This window comes from Diceros bicornis (assembly GCF_020826845.1).
Source record: "Diceros bicornis minor isolate mBicDic1 chromosome 32 unlocalized genomic scaffold, mDicBic1.mat.cur SUPER_32_unloc_2, whole genome shotgun sequence".
Lineage (NCBI taxonomy): Eukaryota > Metazoa > Chordata > Mammalia > Perissodactyla > Rhinocerotidae > Diceros > Diceros bicornis.
This window is the reverse complement of record NW_026690908.1, coordinates 343,317-357,506: the sequence shown is the minus strand read 5'-3', so window position 1 is coordinate 357,506 and position 14,190 is coordinate 343,317. Positions and strand designations below refer to the sequence as shown.

General features: G+C 37.2%; 1 protein-coding gene across 11 annotated transcripts in view; it reads right to left on the bottom strand.

Moving 5' to 3' along the window:
- LOC131402214 (ral-GDS-related protein-like) overlaps positions 1-14,190 on the bottom strand; it is a 353,959-nt gene that overhangs the window by 305,689 nt on the left and 34,080 nt on the right. For 2 of the 11 annotated variants that reach the window (XR_009218403.1, XR_009218417.1), the window contains 2 exons: positions 8,778-8,859; positions 6,229-7,485 (listed from right to left, as the gene is read on the bottom strand). The exons of 8 other annotated variants lie outside the window; for them this stretch is intronic. The gene's annotated coding sequence lies outside the window, so the exon portion shown is untranslated. Of the gene's footprint in view, positions 1-6,228; positions 7,486-8,777; positions 8,860-14,190 lie in introns of those variants that run through there. One more of the 11 variants, XR_009218397.1, reaches the window with a different exon arrangement.

The following is a 14,190-nucleotide window of genomic DNA, read 5'->3' as shown; positions in this document are numbered from 1 at the left end:
CAAGTAAACAACTAAAGTAGAAACCAGAATAAGAAAAATAGAGGTTAAAGGAGAGATGGAGAGAGATTCTTGGGGTCAGAAAACATGGCTGAGTCATCCGTGAAGTCTCCCTCAGACTCTGATCATTCTTAGTGCTCAGTAAACACTTTGAGCCCATGAGCCTGGGGAGGGGCAAAGTGAGAGTTGGTTGGGAGGGGAGACAATGCAAGGATACCCTTGTGGAGGCACTGACATTGAAAATCAGTGACATTCTGCCAAGGTGTTTACCATAATATATTAAGGATTATTCTGGAAAGTTAAGGATTTTTCTAGAATGTATATTTTCATTTTATGGAAACTCCAACTAGCCTAGAGAATGATTTAAACATTTCAGCTTTAGAAATAAAGAGAGGGGCCAGCCCTGTGGCACAGCGGGTAAGTGCACGTGCTCCGCTGCCGCGATCCCAGGTTCACATGATCAGATCCTGGCGCGCATTGATGCACTGCTTGTCAAGCCATGCTGTGGTAACATCCAATATAAATAAGAGGAAGATGGGCACAGATGTTAACCCAGGGCCAATCTTCCTCAGCAAAAAGAGGAAGATTGGCATCGGAAGTTAGCTCAGGGCTGATCTTCCTCACAAAAAAAAAAAAAGAAACGGAAATAATGAGAAAATTTTCTGTCAGTTTTAAGAATGAAAACCAGTTAGCATCTGGAAAACAGTTGCAATTTGAGATGAGAATGTGGAGAAAAAATTAGATGTCACGCGTTGTTTTTGCTTTTCTCTAGGGCAGTAAGGCTTGCAGGGGGAATGAAGTTCCATCTTTGCTCTATTGAGTTTGAGAAGGTGTAAAATTCATTTGTTCTGGGCAACACTGTTGACCTGTGGAGAAAGACAGATGGTTCAAGCAGCTGATCTAAAGGAATAACTGAGCTCATAAAAGTTTTTAGCTAATAAAGGGTGCTTCTTTATTGAACTTTACTGGACATCTATTGACCTATATATGCAAGGTATTTGTGGTAGGTATTGAGGGAAATACAAAGAATTATAAGGTTCCAAGCTCCTCCACGTACATGAAATGGTTTGCAAGACGTAATTAGATTCTACCAAGGTATTAGTGTATGTTGTATTATAGAACTTAAAAAAATGGGAATGTTATCCAGAAATTGTAATTAAGGACAGCTTCTTAGGAGAGGTGAACTAGATCAAGTCCTCAAAGGGACCACTGTTGGGCAGGTGGAGGGAAGAAAGAGTGAGGATTTCAGATGGGGGAAGAGGGGAAATGTACAGACGTAGAAAGGAACATGGCATTTGGGCATGGAGGTGGGGAGGCCATGACAGGCACAGTCTTCCTGTGACTGAGAGGCAGCTCAGTTTCCTCCTCCAGGAGCCCAGCACTGCTTCCCACCTCCTGGCCTCCTCCACCTGCAGACCCCCCGCCTAAGCCAAGGCCTATCTTATCTGGATCGCTGCCTAATCTCCCAACAGGACCCTTTACTTCCAGTCTTAATTTCTTCTAATCTTTCCTCCCCAATGCCTCCAGAGTTACCTTCAAGAATCCAAATTTGTTTAAATGTGACATCTGCTTATACTCTTTCAATGACTGCTCAGAGCATCTGAGAGATCATTCAGATTCCTGAGCTGGACACGCAGGCTTTCTCTTGCTGTCCTCATCTTTAGCCTCATCACACACTGTTTCCTACATGTTTGCTTTGTTCCAGCCTTAAAAATACCCCAATTTTGTGAAATCTTTAGCATCCTTTATATCTGTATTTTTATATGCGTTTCTTCTGTCCTCCTACCCACTTTTTTGATCAACTTAATTCCTATTTCTTAATCTAAACTCATGTCAAATGTTCCTTCCTCTTAGACACTTTTCCTGAGAAATCTCCATCCAGAGACCCCTTTTGATGTCCTCACTCTGGGACCCTGTACTTATCTACTTTTCCATAACTGTTGTTTTATTCATGTCTCATAAACAGTGAGCTCCTTAAAGCTGAGACTATCCTACGTCTTGATAAATAAATGGCGAGCAATAAGATATATTGGAGCATATGTGGAAGCCACTTAGTGTAAAACTAACTGAGCCTGACCTTGTTTTTTTTTTTTTCCAAAAGGGGCCTGTAGCCTCTGTTCATCCATTGTATATCCGCTTTAAGCAATTAACATGTCCCAAAGACAAAAACAATGCCCTTAAGATGTAAATGCAACTTCCCCAACATTGGCATTTCCTTAAGGATAAGCATTTCTCCCTAGGCTAGGATTTGATTGCTGCGCTTATCCTGTGATGATCCAACTCGGGACAACAGCCACGCCCGTGGAGACAGCAAACCTGATACCCACTGTGTCCATCAATCCACATGCTGAGAGGTCGTCATGACTACTGTAAAAGGGACATTGCAATCACATGTGATACGTGCTCTTTGATGGTATATAACCACTCTGTACACCCCACTTCTTTGGAGTGCTCCATTTCTTCGTGAAAGGACTCTCCTGGGCTATATGACCCTCAAAGTTTGGCTCATCATAAACTCACCCCAGTTTTGATTTATAGATTGGTTATGAATTATATGACATTCTATTTGTCCCTCCAGTATCTAAACACAGTACCTGACACCTTTGGGGCACTCAGAAAATGTTTGATGAGTGAACAAGTATGTAGGAGACTACACTGACTGGAGAAGAAGGGGCTTTTCAGGGAGTGGTAGAAAATCCGCTCACATTCCTACCATAGTGATTGAGGCTGTGGGCTTTGGACCAGTTTGTCTGGGTACCAATCCCAGTTATTCCACTTTTAACTGGGGAACCTGTGCAAAGTATTTACTCTCTGAGCCTTAGTTTCCTCATCTATAAAATGCGGCTAATGATTACTCCTTTCTCATAGGGTTTTAGTGAGATTTAAATGCATTAACTTATGTAAAGTACTTAGAAGAGCTCCTGGCACATAGCAGGCACTAAAATATTAGCTGTTATGTTATCATTATTGCTCTTATATCTGAGCAATACTCTGGTTTTGAAAAGATGCTTTCATAATATTGTTGATTCTCATTATTTGTGGATTCCGTGTTTGCACACTTGCACACTAGTTAAAATGTACTGGCAGCCTTTGAATAAACACTCACAGGGCTTTCATGTCCATTTGCAGATATGCACAAAGTGGTGAAAAATTTGATCCACTGGATGAACATTTTCCAGCTGAGGGGAACCAGGTGACGCTCTGCCCTCGTTTCAGCTCATACTGTAAACAAGTGTCCTTCTTGCAGTCTATTTAGTGCCTCATTTCTTATCTTTTTGTGCTTTGTGTTGGTGACTTTGCTGTTTAATATGTCCCCCATGTGTAGTGCTGCAATGCTGCCTGGTGTTCCTCAGGGCAAGAGGCTGTACCTTTACAGAGAAAATATGTGTGTTCAACAAGCTTCTGTCAGACACGAGGTACAGTGCTGTTGGTGTGAGTTCAATGTTAATATATCAACAATATATCTTGAATAAGGTGACTTTAAAGAGAAACACACAGAAAATAAGGTTATGTATTGATGAATTGAAGAAAACGTAACTAAGGCTTGCAGCAACCTAACCCTGCATATCCTGTAGTAGCAGTGGGTCATATTCACCAATTCAGTTTTCACAGTGACTTTATAGAATGTCACACTGTGTATAACGAGAACTGACTGTATCTTATGTAATCCTCACATACTACTTTATAGTAGGCAGGGTAGGGAACAGGGTGTCCACATTCTACAGGCTATTACAGACCTTATGAGCTAAGTAGAGAATTTAAAATGTCTTGTGCTCACCATAAGAGCCAGGAGATTTTGAGCAAGGAAGATCTATGATGAACTGATGTTTAAGGAACAATTACCTGGCAAGAGAATGTAATATTGAGAGGAAGAGGGAGAACTGAGCCAGAAAGGAGGACCAGCTGTTAAATTCTCCAAGTATTCCCATTGTTAGGTGAGGAGATTCAGAGCTAAGGTGCTGATGTGATAAAGGAAAAGTAGCAGCCAAAGGATGAAATAATGGATTTGGTAACAATATATAGGGTGTAAGTTAGGCTGTGGATCTCAAAGTGGGGTCCGTGGACCAACAGCATCAGGATCACCTGGGAACTGGGTAGAAATGCAAATTCTCAGGTGCTGCTGCAGACCTGCAGATCTGGAAACTCTGGGGTGGGGCCTGGCAATCTGGGTTTCAACAAGGCCTCCAGGTGCTTCTGGTGCCCATCAAGTTTAAGAGCCAATGAATTAGAAAATGATTCAAACACGTCACCATACCCAGGTAAGCTGCATGGCAGGGACGTGGTATTTGTTTAGAGGATAAGATGCATTTTAAATTTTAGGCAAACGTAGTTCAGTGTCTGTTTCACCGTAAGTATTCCAGAGATGCCATTTTAACTCTCTGCGTTTAAGCTCTTTTTTCCACAATATGTTCTCCTTTAGAGACCCTTTGGTAACTTATTTACCACTTACCACATGTTCTGAGAGTCCCTTCTTTCTTGAAATCCCCTTTCAGACGTGAAAATATATTTTATTTTTGTGCACAATCTCCTTTATTTAAAATCTGGATGTCTCTTCCTATAGGATCATGTATTGCACGTGCAACCTTACTGTAAATTTGGAATGCCATTGGTTTGTTCCAAAACCTTAGAATGTTTTAGAATTTAGAACCTGATGAATAGAGAATGTATAAGCTTCTGTGTAGGACTCATATTTTTCAGATGTCTAGAGGTATCCCAACTTGCCAGTAATGTGGCCTTAGATTTAGCAGAACTTGAAAATCTGAATATAGTAGAAAATGAATTACATCTCTCATATTAACATTTACAAAATAAATGATCACAATGTTAACTTACCAATAAGTCCTTCTATATTCTAGACTCCGAAAGTATCTTGCTTACATAATAAACATGACAAAGTTTTAAAGATGAGCCAATTAACTTTTCAGCAAAAGCTTTACTTGAGTGTATCTTGGCTTCCTTTTTGATAGTTTTAGCCTTAATGTTACAGTAATGTTTTCTTTTTCTGGGAATCAGATAATCTTGTATTTGGTGAACATTTTAATTTTTAATGGCCACTTGTATTTTGTGATATGCACGTGTTCAAACAATCTATAAGAACTAACCATTACCACCCACATATAGGATTATACAGGAATGGAGGAATTTTGGCTGACTTGTTGTATATATCTGTTCAGTCAAAGCAGATGGCAGACTCTACCACTTACAATGATTTAGGGGTTTGAAGCAGTATTTTTAAATACAAATAATCTCAAAATTAGTAATATATAAAGTATGTTACTTACAGTGTTAACTAATCAAAATAGTTAAATTTGTTATTTTTTCTCCATTTATAAGGATGCACCCATTATATAGATTCTGTACAAAATTGCAAAGATCACTTTTTTCATTTTCAAAATTTATTTATTTTAATTTTTATAGTGAGAATCTTAGTGTTGGGTAAACTGCTGCACAATTACTGGAAATGCTGAGAGTCTTTTGGAAAAGAGTAGAAGTCGAAAGAGAATGTAAAGTACATTTCTCCAATGTCAAGTCCTTTGAGCCTCCGTCTAGTTGTACTTGAAGAGATGGAAGATTAATTACCAGCAAAGGACACAAGAGAACAGGCTGCCAACTTGAGAGCTTCCCACTGACCACAGAATGCCTGGCAGACGCTTGGAGATTAAATCTGGGCTTTGTCTATGGGTGGACCCTGAGAGGAGGATTTTGCTTAAATGACCAGAGAATAGACAACCATTTTTCTTGATAATAAGTAATACTTGCCATGTAAATTTTTTCATAAATCTCTGAATAAAATAAAAATATATAACCCATATAGATATAAACTCTTACAGACAAGCCCCACAGCCTTCTCTAGAGAGCTCAACAGAAAATGTCTCAGCTGACTGTGAATTGGTCTTCTCTAAAAGCCAGCCAGCCCTTCACTGATAGTCCTGGATAAGGAAGGCCAGATACAATTCTTTGAAGATGTTTAGCTGAATTCAGAACCAAAAGTCCTACCTCCAGTTGGCTCCTCTGTGAGAATGGATGGCCAGCCTTATTTCACAGGCTGGGCAGTTGAGGTTTCAGATGAGCTTATTTGCCCTGTTCCCCAGGGATGCAAAAGGAGGAATGTGACATTCATTCAGGGCTGAGATTTTGCAGGTAAAGATAGGGTTGTCAGGAGAGAGGGAGAATCTCCCTCTGCCCTTTCCTTAAGGATCTTATGGCTGGCCAAATAATTAACAGGACAGGTTAGAAGGAGAAAATAATACCAAGTTTAATAACATGTATGCATGGGAGAAAGCAAGGACACTGCGTTTCTCAACACAATAGCAGAATTCTCGTCTTAAATATCATGTTCAGCCAATGACAAAGGAGGATGTTGGGGGTGGGGGGAGTCAGTTACAGGAGATTACCACTAAAGCACAGTAAACAAGAGTGAGGTTATTATGCAGATTTAAGGCCTCACCTTTTACATTGATAAGTTTCTAGAAATGAGGTCATTCCCCCTCTTCCTAATACAGAGAGGCAGATACCTTTACAAATGGAGATTTCCCTTATAAATGTAAATGTCTGTCTAGCAACTCCTTGCAGGGCCATCCAAAGAATATGGCCAGAGACAGAACTTCTGATAAGAGGGGCTTGTTGGTGCCTTTTCTATTGTAACATCTATTGTACATTATATTTACAGCCATCATGATAATAACTCCTTCTTGAAACAGATGTTTTGTTTTAAATTCTGTAGGCAGTTAGTGGGGGAGGTCAAATGCCTTCAGAGAAAACAACCAAGGTAAAGAGATAGATTTCTGGGTGGCCAAATCTTGATCTTCCACAGGGTCATAGAAGGGAATAAAGATTTCAGCAAATTGGTTTTTTGTTCTCTACAGTGGAAGTAATTGAAGAAGAAGATAGTCTCTCACTCCAACTTCTCTTCCCTGTTTTCTATCTCTAATATGTCTGTAAAAATTCTCTCTACAAAAATTTCAGTCTTTTTTCTTTGCAGCCTATTATCATCTTTATGAATTCTTTGACTTCACCACCTTTTTGGCACCACAGTGCTAGCCATTGAGATATTATTATAGATTCAGTTTTGCAATTTCATCCTCTTATCTCTATTTCCTCTGCCATTTCTTAGTTTTAGTTCTTATTGTATCTTATGCTTGAAAACATTTCAAGCTTACAGAGTATATCAGTTCCTTATCTTCTCAAATTTTTATTATCTAAATACCCTCAAATATGACTTTTTTAAAAAATGAAGTGAAATAGATAATAGAACAATATACTGTAATAAATTGACCACTTATAAAATTAAGTTCAACCTGCAATCCCTCCCCACTTAACAGCGACCATCTTTTATAACTCACCATGCTTTAGTTTGGGCAGGGTCAGTTTATCAATGATTTCTGGATGTTTTAAACCACATGAGATAAATACAGTGTAAGGTAAAATTGTTATTCTCACAGAAGTTGTAGAATATCCTGATGCTTATGGAAGTTGGTGGCAGAGAACCTGAATCATATGAAAAGTAGTTGATTAATTAGCACCTGACAGAGTTTGTTAATTTGGCAAGGAAAATAATAAGACATAAATGTTGAAAAGATAACTTTGCATATCAGAGTATTGTCAAAGGCCACTGGGGAAATTCATAACATTCTCAAATACTACAAAAAATGACCATTTTTTCATAAAAGATGTCATACATGATGGCATCATATACTCCTGTCAGAAAATTTGCAATGAAGAAAATTAAGACTTGAGTCATTTTAATTTTAATGATTTGTTTCTGCTTACTATTAGGTTAAAAAACCCTTTTAGAAATAAAGTGGTAAGGAATGTACTTGCTTAATTTTTAATTTTTTTTAAGAAAAAGTCTTTTTCACATTTAAAAAAATATTTATTTGTATTTATTTTATGCTGAATTTATTTGTGGGCCCAAAGCCTTTTTTTAATTAACTACCACCAATTCTTTTCAAACTCTTTCAAAAAGTTGAAGAGGAGAGAATGCTTCTAAAGTCATCCTATGGGGTTAGCACTACCCTGATATGAAAACCAAAGACACTAAGAGAAAAGAAAACTACAAGTCAGTATCTTTGATGAATATTGATACAAAAATCCTCAATAAAATAATAACTAACCAGATTCAGCAGCATATTAAAAGGATTATACATCATTTTTAAGTGGGATTTATTTCTGGAATACAAGGATGTTTCAATATATGAAAATGAATCAATTTAATAAACCATATTAACAGAATGAGGGGAAAAAACACAGGATCATCTCAATGGATGCAGAAAAAGACTTGACAAAACTAAACATGTTTTCATGTTAAAAACACTAGAAAACTCTCAGAGTAAAAGGAAGCTACTTCAACATAATAAAAGCCAGATATAGAAATACACAGAGAACATCGTATTCAAGGGTGAAAGACTGAAAGCTTTTCCTCTAAGATCAGGAAAAAGGCAAGAATGCCCACTGTCACCACTTCTATTCATCATGGTATTAGATGTTCTAGCCAAAGCAACAAGGCAAGAAAAAGAAAGCAATAGCACCCAAATTGGAAAGGAAGAAGTAATATTATATTTGTTTACAAATAATATCTTATATGTTGAAACTCCTAAAAATTCCCCAAAATTTGTTAGAACTGATAAATTCTGCAGAGTACTGGAACACAAAATCAACATGCAAAAATTAGTTGTTCTTCTATACATTAATAATAAGTAATCTGAAAAAGAAATTTACAAACTTTACATTTTTATTTACAATATCATCAAAAAGAGTAAAATACTTAAGAATAAACTTACTCAAGGAGGTAAAAATTCCAATGATGTTTTTTGCAAAAATAGAAAAATCTATCCTAAAATTCATATGGACTCTCAAGGGACCCTAAATAGTCAAAACAATGTAGAAAAGGAAGAACAAAGTTAGAGAAGTCACACTTCCTGATTTCAAAACTTACTACAAAGTAATCAAAACAGTGTGGTACTGGCATAAATACACACAATATACTAATGAAATAGTATAGAGAGCCCAGAAATAAACCTTTGCATATATGGTCAAATGATTTTTGACAAGGGTGCAAAGACCATTCATTGGAGAAAGGATAAGTTTTTCAACAAATAGTGCTGGGAAAACTAGATGACCACATGCAAAAGAATGAGATTGGACCCTTACCTTACACCATATACAAAAATTAACTCAAAATGGATCAAAGATCTAATATTAGAGTTGAAGCTATAAAATCCTTAGAAGAAAACACAGGGTAAAAGCTGCATGTCATTGGGTCCAAATGCCATTGCCAACAATGATTTCTTTAATATGACACCAAAGACATAAGCAACAAAAAAACCCAACAACTTGGACTTCATCAAAATGCAAAAGTTTTGTGTATCACAAGATACTATTAACAAAGTAAAAAGGCAACCCACAGAATGGTTGAAAATATTTGCAAATCACATATCTGATAAGGGATTAATATCTGGAATATATAAAGAACTCCCACAACTCAACAATAAAAAAACCCCAATTTAAAAATGCACAAAGGACTTGAATAGACATTTCTCCAAAGATATAAAATGGCCAGTAAACACGTGAAAAGATGCTCAACATAACCAAGTATCAGGAAAATGCAAAATAAAACCACATTGAGATACCTCTTCACACACATTAGAATAGTTTTACTATCACAAAATCAGAAAATAACAAGTGTTAGCAAGGATGATGAAAAATTGGAACCCTTGTGCTTGGATGGTGAGAATATAAAACTGTGGAAAACAGTATGGCAGTTCCTTCAAAAGTTAAAAATAGAATTACCATATGATCTAGAAATTCTACCTATGGGTTCTGAAATAATAGAAAATATATTTATGGATCTCTGTCTCCAGTTCCTGGCACAGAGCTCCTAAAATCCTTGTAATAAACTAAATGATAAGAACACTAGGAGCATCTCTTGTTCTAATATTTGTCTTTGACCCCATCCCTGACACAGAGCTCCTAAAGCCCTTGTAATTTCCTAAGTGATAAGAACACTAGGAGAATCATTTGTTCTATTAAGGCAACTCTGGATGGGCTCCTGGGTGACTCCTGGATGGGGGCTGGTCACCGGAAAGACCAAGCCCCGATTGGAAGCTTGGAAATTTTAGTTCTACCCCTTATCCTCCAGAGAGGGGAGAGGGGCTAGAAACTGAGTTAATAATTGATCATGCCTACGTGAGGGAGCCTTCCTAAAAATCCCAATAGAATGAGTTTCAGAGAGCTTCCAGATTGGCAATGACAAGGAGTTCTTGGAGAGTGGTGTACCTGGAGATGGCATGAAAGCTCTGTGCCCCTCCTCCATACCTTTTCCTATGCACCACTTCCATCAGACTGTTCTTGAGTTATATCTTTTTATAATAAACTGGTGATCTAGTAAATGTTTCTCTGAGTTTTGTGAGCCACTCTAGCAAATAAATCAAAACCAAGGAGGAGGTTGTGGGAATCTCTGGTTTACAGTCACTCAGTCAGAAGTACAGGTAACAGCCTGGGCTTGTAACTGGCATCTGAAATTGAGGTGAGGTTGGGTGGGTGTGCAGTCTTATAGGACTGAGCCCTTAAATTGTGGAATCTGACGTATCTCTAGGTTGACAGCATCAAATTGAGTTGAATTATCTGACAACCAGCTGGCATTCCAAGAATTGCTTGTTGGAGGTGTGGGGAACCCTCCCACATGTGAAAAAATGAATCTCAGAACACCATATATGGGTATAAACCCAAAAGAACTGAACGCATATATAAAGACATATACGTACACCCGTGTTCTTAACAGCGTTATTCAAAATAAGCAGAAGCTGGAAGCAGACCAGGTGTCCATAAACGGATGAGTTGACAAAAATTGTGGTGTAAAACACAGTGGAATACCATTCACCCTTAAAAAGGATGGAATTCTGACACATGCTATGACATGGATGAACCTTGAGGACTTTACGCTAAGTGAAGTAAAGCCAGACACAAAAGGAATAATACTGTATGATTCCACTCATATAAGGTACTTAGAGTAGTCAAATTCATAGGAATAGAAAGGAGAATGGTGGTTCCCAGGGTCAAGAGGGAGGGACAACAGGGAGTTGTTGCTTAATGGGCACAGAGTTTCAGCAGAAGGTGAAAATAGATCTGTGGATGGTTGGAGGTTATCACTACACAGTTATGTGAATGTACTGAATGTCACTGAACTGTACACTTAAAAGTGGATAAAGTGGTCAATTTCATGTTATGCATATTTTATGACCATTTAACAACATTAATTATTTTCAACAAATGAACAAACACTAGCTACATGCAATAACATGCATGAATATCACAACCATAATGCTGCATGAAAGAAATTATATTCAAAAGACTATGTATTGTATAATTCCATTTATATAAAATGTAAAAAAGAAACAAAACTGAGGTCTAGCTTCCAGTAATAGTGGAGTAGCTTGTTGAACTAAAACTCTCACAGATAACAATGATATAATCTGCATGAAATATTATATATATTTATATAGAATCATGTATCTATATGTAATACACATATAATAAATGTGTATATGTGTGTATGCATAAATCTCTTCCAAAGGCAAGCAGAACCGAGGAGGAGTCTTCCCTTGAATCATGGGAATTTTACCAGGAGATATTTGCAAGCTTGAGTCTTTTGCCTGAAAGCACTCCAAAATCTGTACATGGCCCAGACAGGGGAAAAACTATAGTATTACTTGTAATGTTAGAGGATGTATTTTGGGGCTGGCAGAGTAGCTGGAAATTTAGGGGAGAAATTCTGGAATGGAGGGAACCACAAAGAGGAAAATCTTAAAATATGTATGAAAATCTGCCCCCCACACACACACCAAATTGGCAGATTTTTGAACAACACACATGCAGGGTAGGCCCCAGAGGGCCTAGTGTAAAAACGGCAGTTGGAAGATGAAAGAACTGAATGAGGATTTCAGCTATGCCCATTGTAAAGGAGATAAGATTGGAGTTTCAGTCCAGCCAAGTTAATTCCTTGCTAGAAAAATAACAACACTCTTCAAAGGGATACAATAGAATCCAGAGTCTCTATAACTATCATCCATGGTTTCCAGTACATAATTTAAAAAATCATGAGATTTGAAGAAATAGGAAAATATAATCCATATACGACCAAAAGTGGGCAGTAGTAACTATTACCAAGGTGTTGCAATTAGCAGGCAAGGATGAGAAAGCAGCTTTTATAAAGATGACCATGGTGGTAAAGAAAAATATTCTCACAATGAATGAACAGATGTAGAAACTCAGCAGAGAAATGGAAATTACAAAAAAGAACCAAATAGGAAGATGAAATACAGAAAATATTTTTGAGTTTACCGGTAGATTAGAAACAGTAGAAGAAACATGAAGATAGAGCAATAGAAATTATCCAGTCTGAAGAAAAGAACATAAAAGTTTTGAGAAAAATGAAGAGTGCCTTAAGACCTGTGAGATGAGTGAATCCCCATCAGAGAGGGGAGAGACAAAAAATTAAATGAAGCAGAAAGGCAAATCAATGAGTAATAGCATAAAAATTCCAAAATTTGGTGAAAAATCTAAAATTTTAGATCCAAGAAAGTCAGGAAACCCACACAATAAAATACAAAATAAAACCATACCTGGGCACATGATAGTCAAGCTGCTAAAATCCAAAGACAAAAAGAAAATCTTGAAAGCAGTCAGGGAAATACACATATACAGGGGAAGACATTACATACAGGAAGAAATAATGTGAATGATGGATGATATATTATCAAAAACAAAAGAGACATATCAACAACAAAATGACATCTCTCAAGTGCAGAAAGAAAACACAAAAGTCAACACAGGATTCTATATTTAGCAGAACTCACTTTCAAAAAGGAAGCAGAAGCCACAATAAGATACCGCACACCTATTAGGTGACTAAAATAAAAAATAAAATTGCAAATACCAAGTGCTGGTGAGGACTAGGAGCAACTAGAACTGGGAATGCTACATGATACTTGCATTCAGAAAACAGTTTAGCAGGTTCTTATAAAGTTAAACATACACTTATTATATGACTCAGATATCCCACTCCTAGAGATTTACTGAAGCAAATTGAAAACTAATGTTTAAACAAAAATCTTTGTATGAATCTTCATAGCCATTTTATTCATAATTGTGAAAAGCCGGCAACAAACTAAATGTCCTTCATCAGGTGAATGGAGAAAGAAACTGTGGTGCATCAGTACATTAGAATACTACTTGGCAATAAAAAGGATAAACTCTTGATTCACACAACAACATGGATGAATCTTGGATGCATATCTCTAAGTGAAGGAAGCCAGATTCAAAAGGCTATATAGTATATGATTCCATTTATATGACTTTTTAGAAAAGACAGCATTACAGGGATGTAAAATGATCAGTGGTTGCCAAGGGATGGAGTGGGGGAAGGGGTTGACTACAAAGAGACAGTATGAGAGAATTTTGGGAGTGAAAGAAACAGCTCTGTGTGGTACCGTGGACGTGGATACATGACCATAAAGTTGTCAAAACCCATAGAACTATACACCGCATAGAGTGAATTTTACTCTGCAAATTTTAAAAATCAATCAGGATGCTGGGGAACTCAGATGGAATGCAGTGACAAATGAACGTCACTGTATTACAAGCATGTGACATAACCACACAGAAGGGGTGGGGATGAAAGGTCCTGACCTAAGTAACTTTGGAAGACAGTGTTTTGATGGGATACTGTAAAACTAAAGTACTGTACAAAAACACTGTACTCTAGGTGGTAAATATGTTTTTCATAAGGGTATGGATTAGTGATTCTGAAACTAGTTGACACATTAGTAAATATATTGTAGCTAACTGGAGTTAAGTTTCTCACTGTTGGTGAAAGAAGTTACAAATAAACAAAAGGAGAATGATGGAATAAACTCTGTGGTGCTGGATTGGAGTTGGAAGTATCAGTTTGAATCCATATCTCTTTTAATATATCTATCCAGATAGATAGATAGATTGATAGATTGATATATCGATAGGTAGATGTGTATACCTGAGTTTATATTCATGCATGCATTTCCAAGCTCTGCTGAGAGGGTCTAGAAGCAGTGACACCCTAGTATCAATGGGCACACCTAGCTCCCAGATTTTGCTTTCTAAATATCATTCTCAAATAAAAAGAACCAGGTTTTCTTGGTGAAATGGCTAATTCTAGAT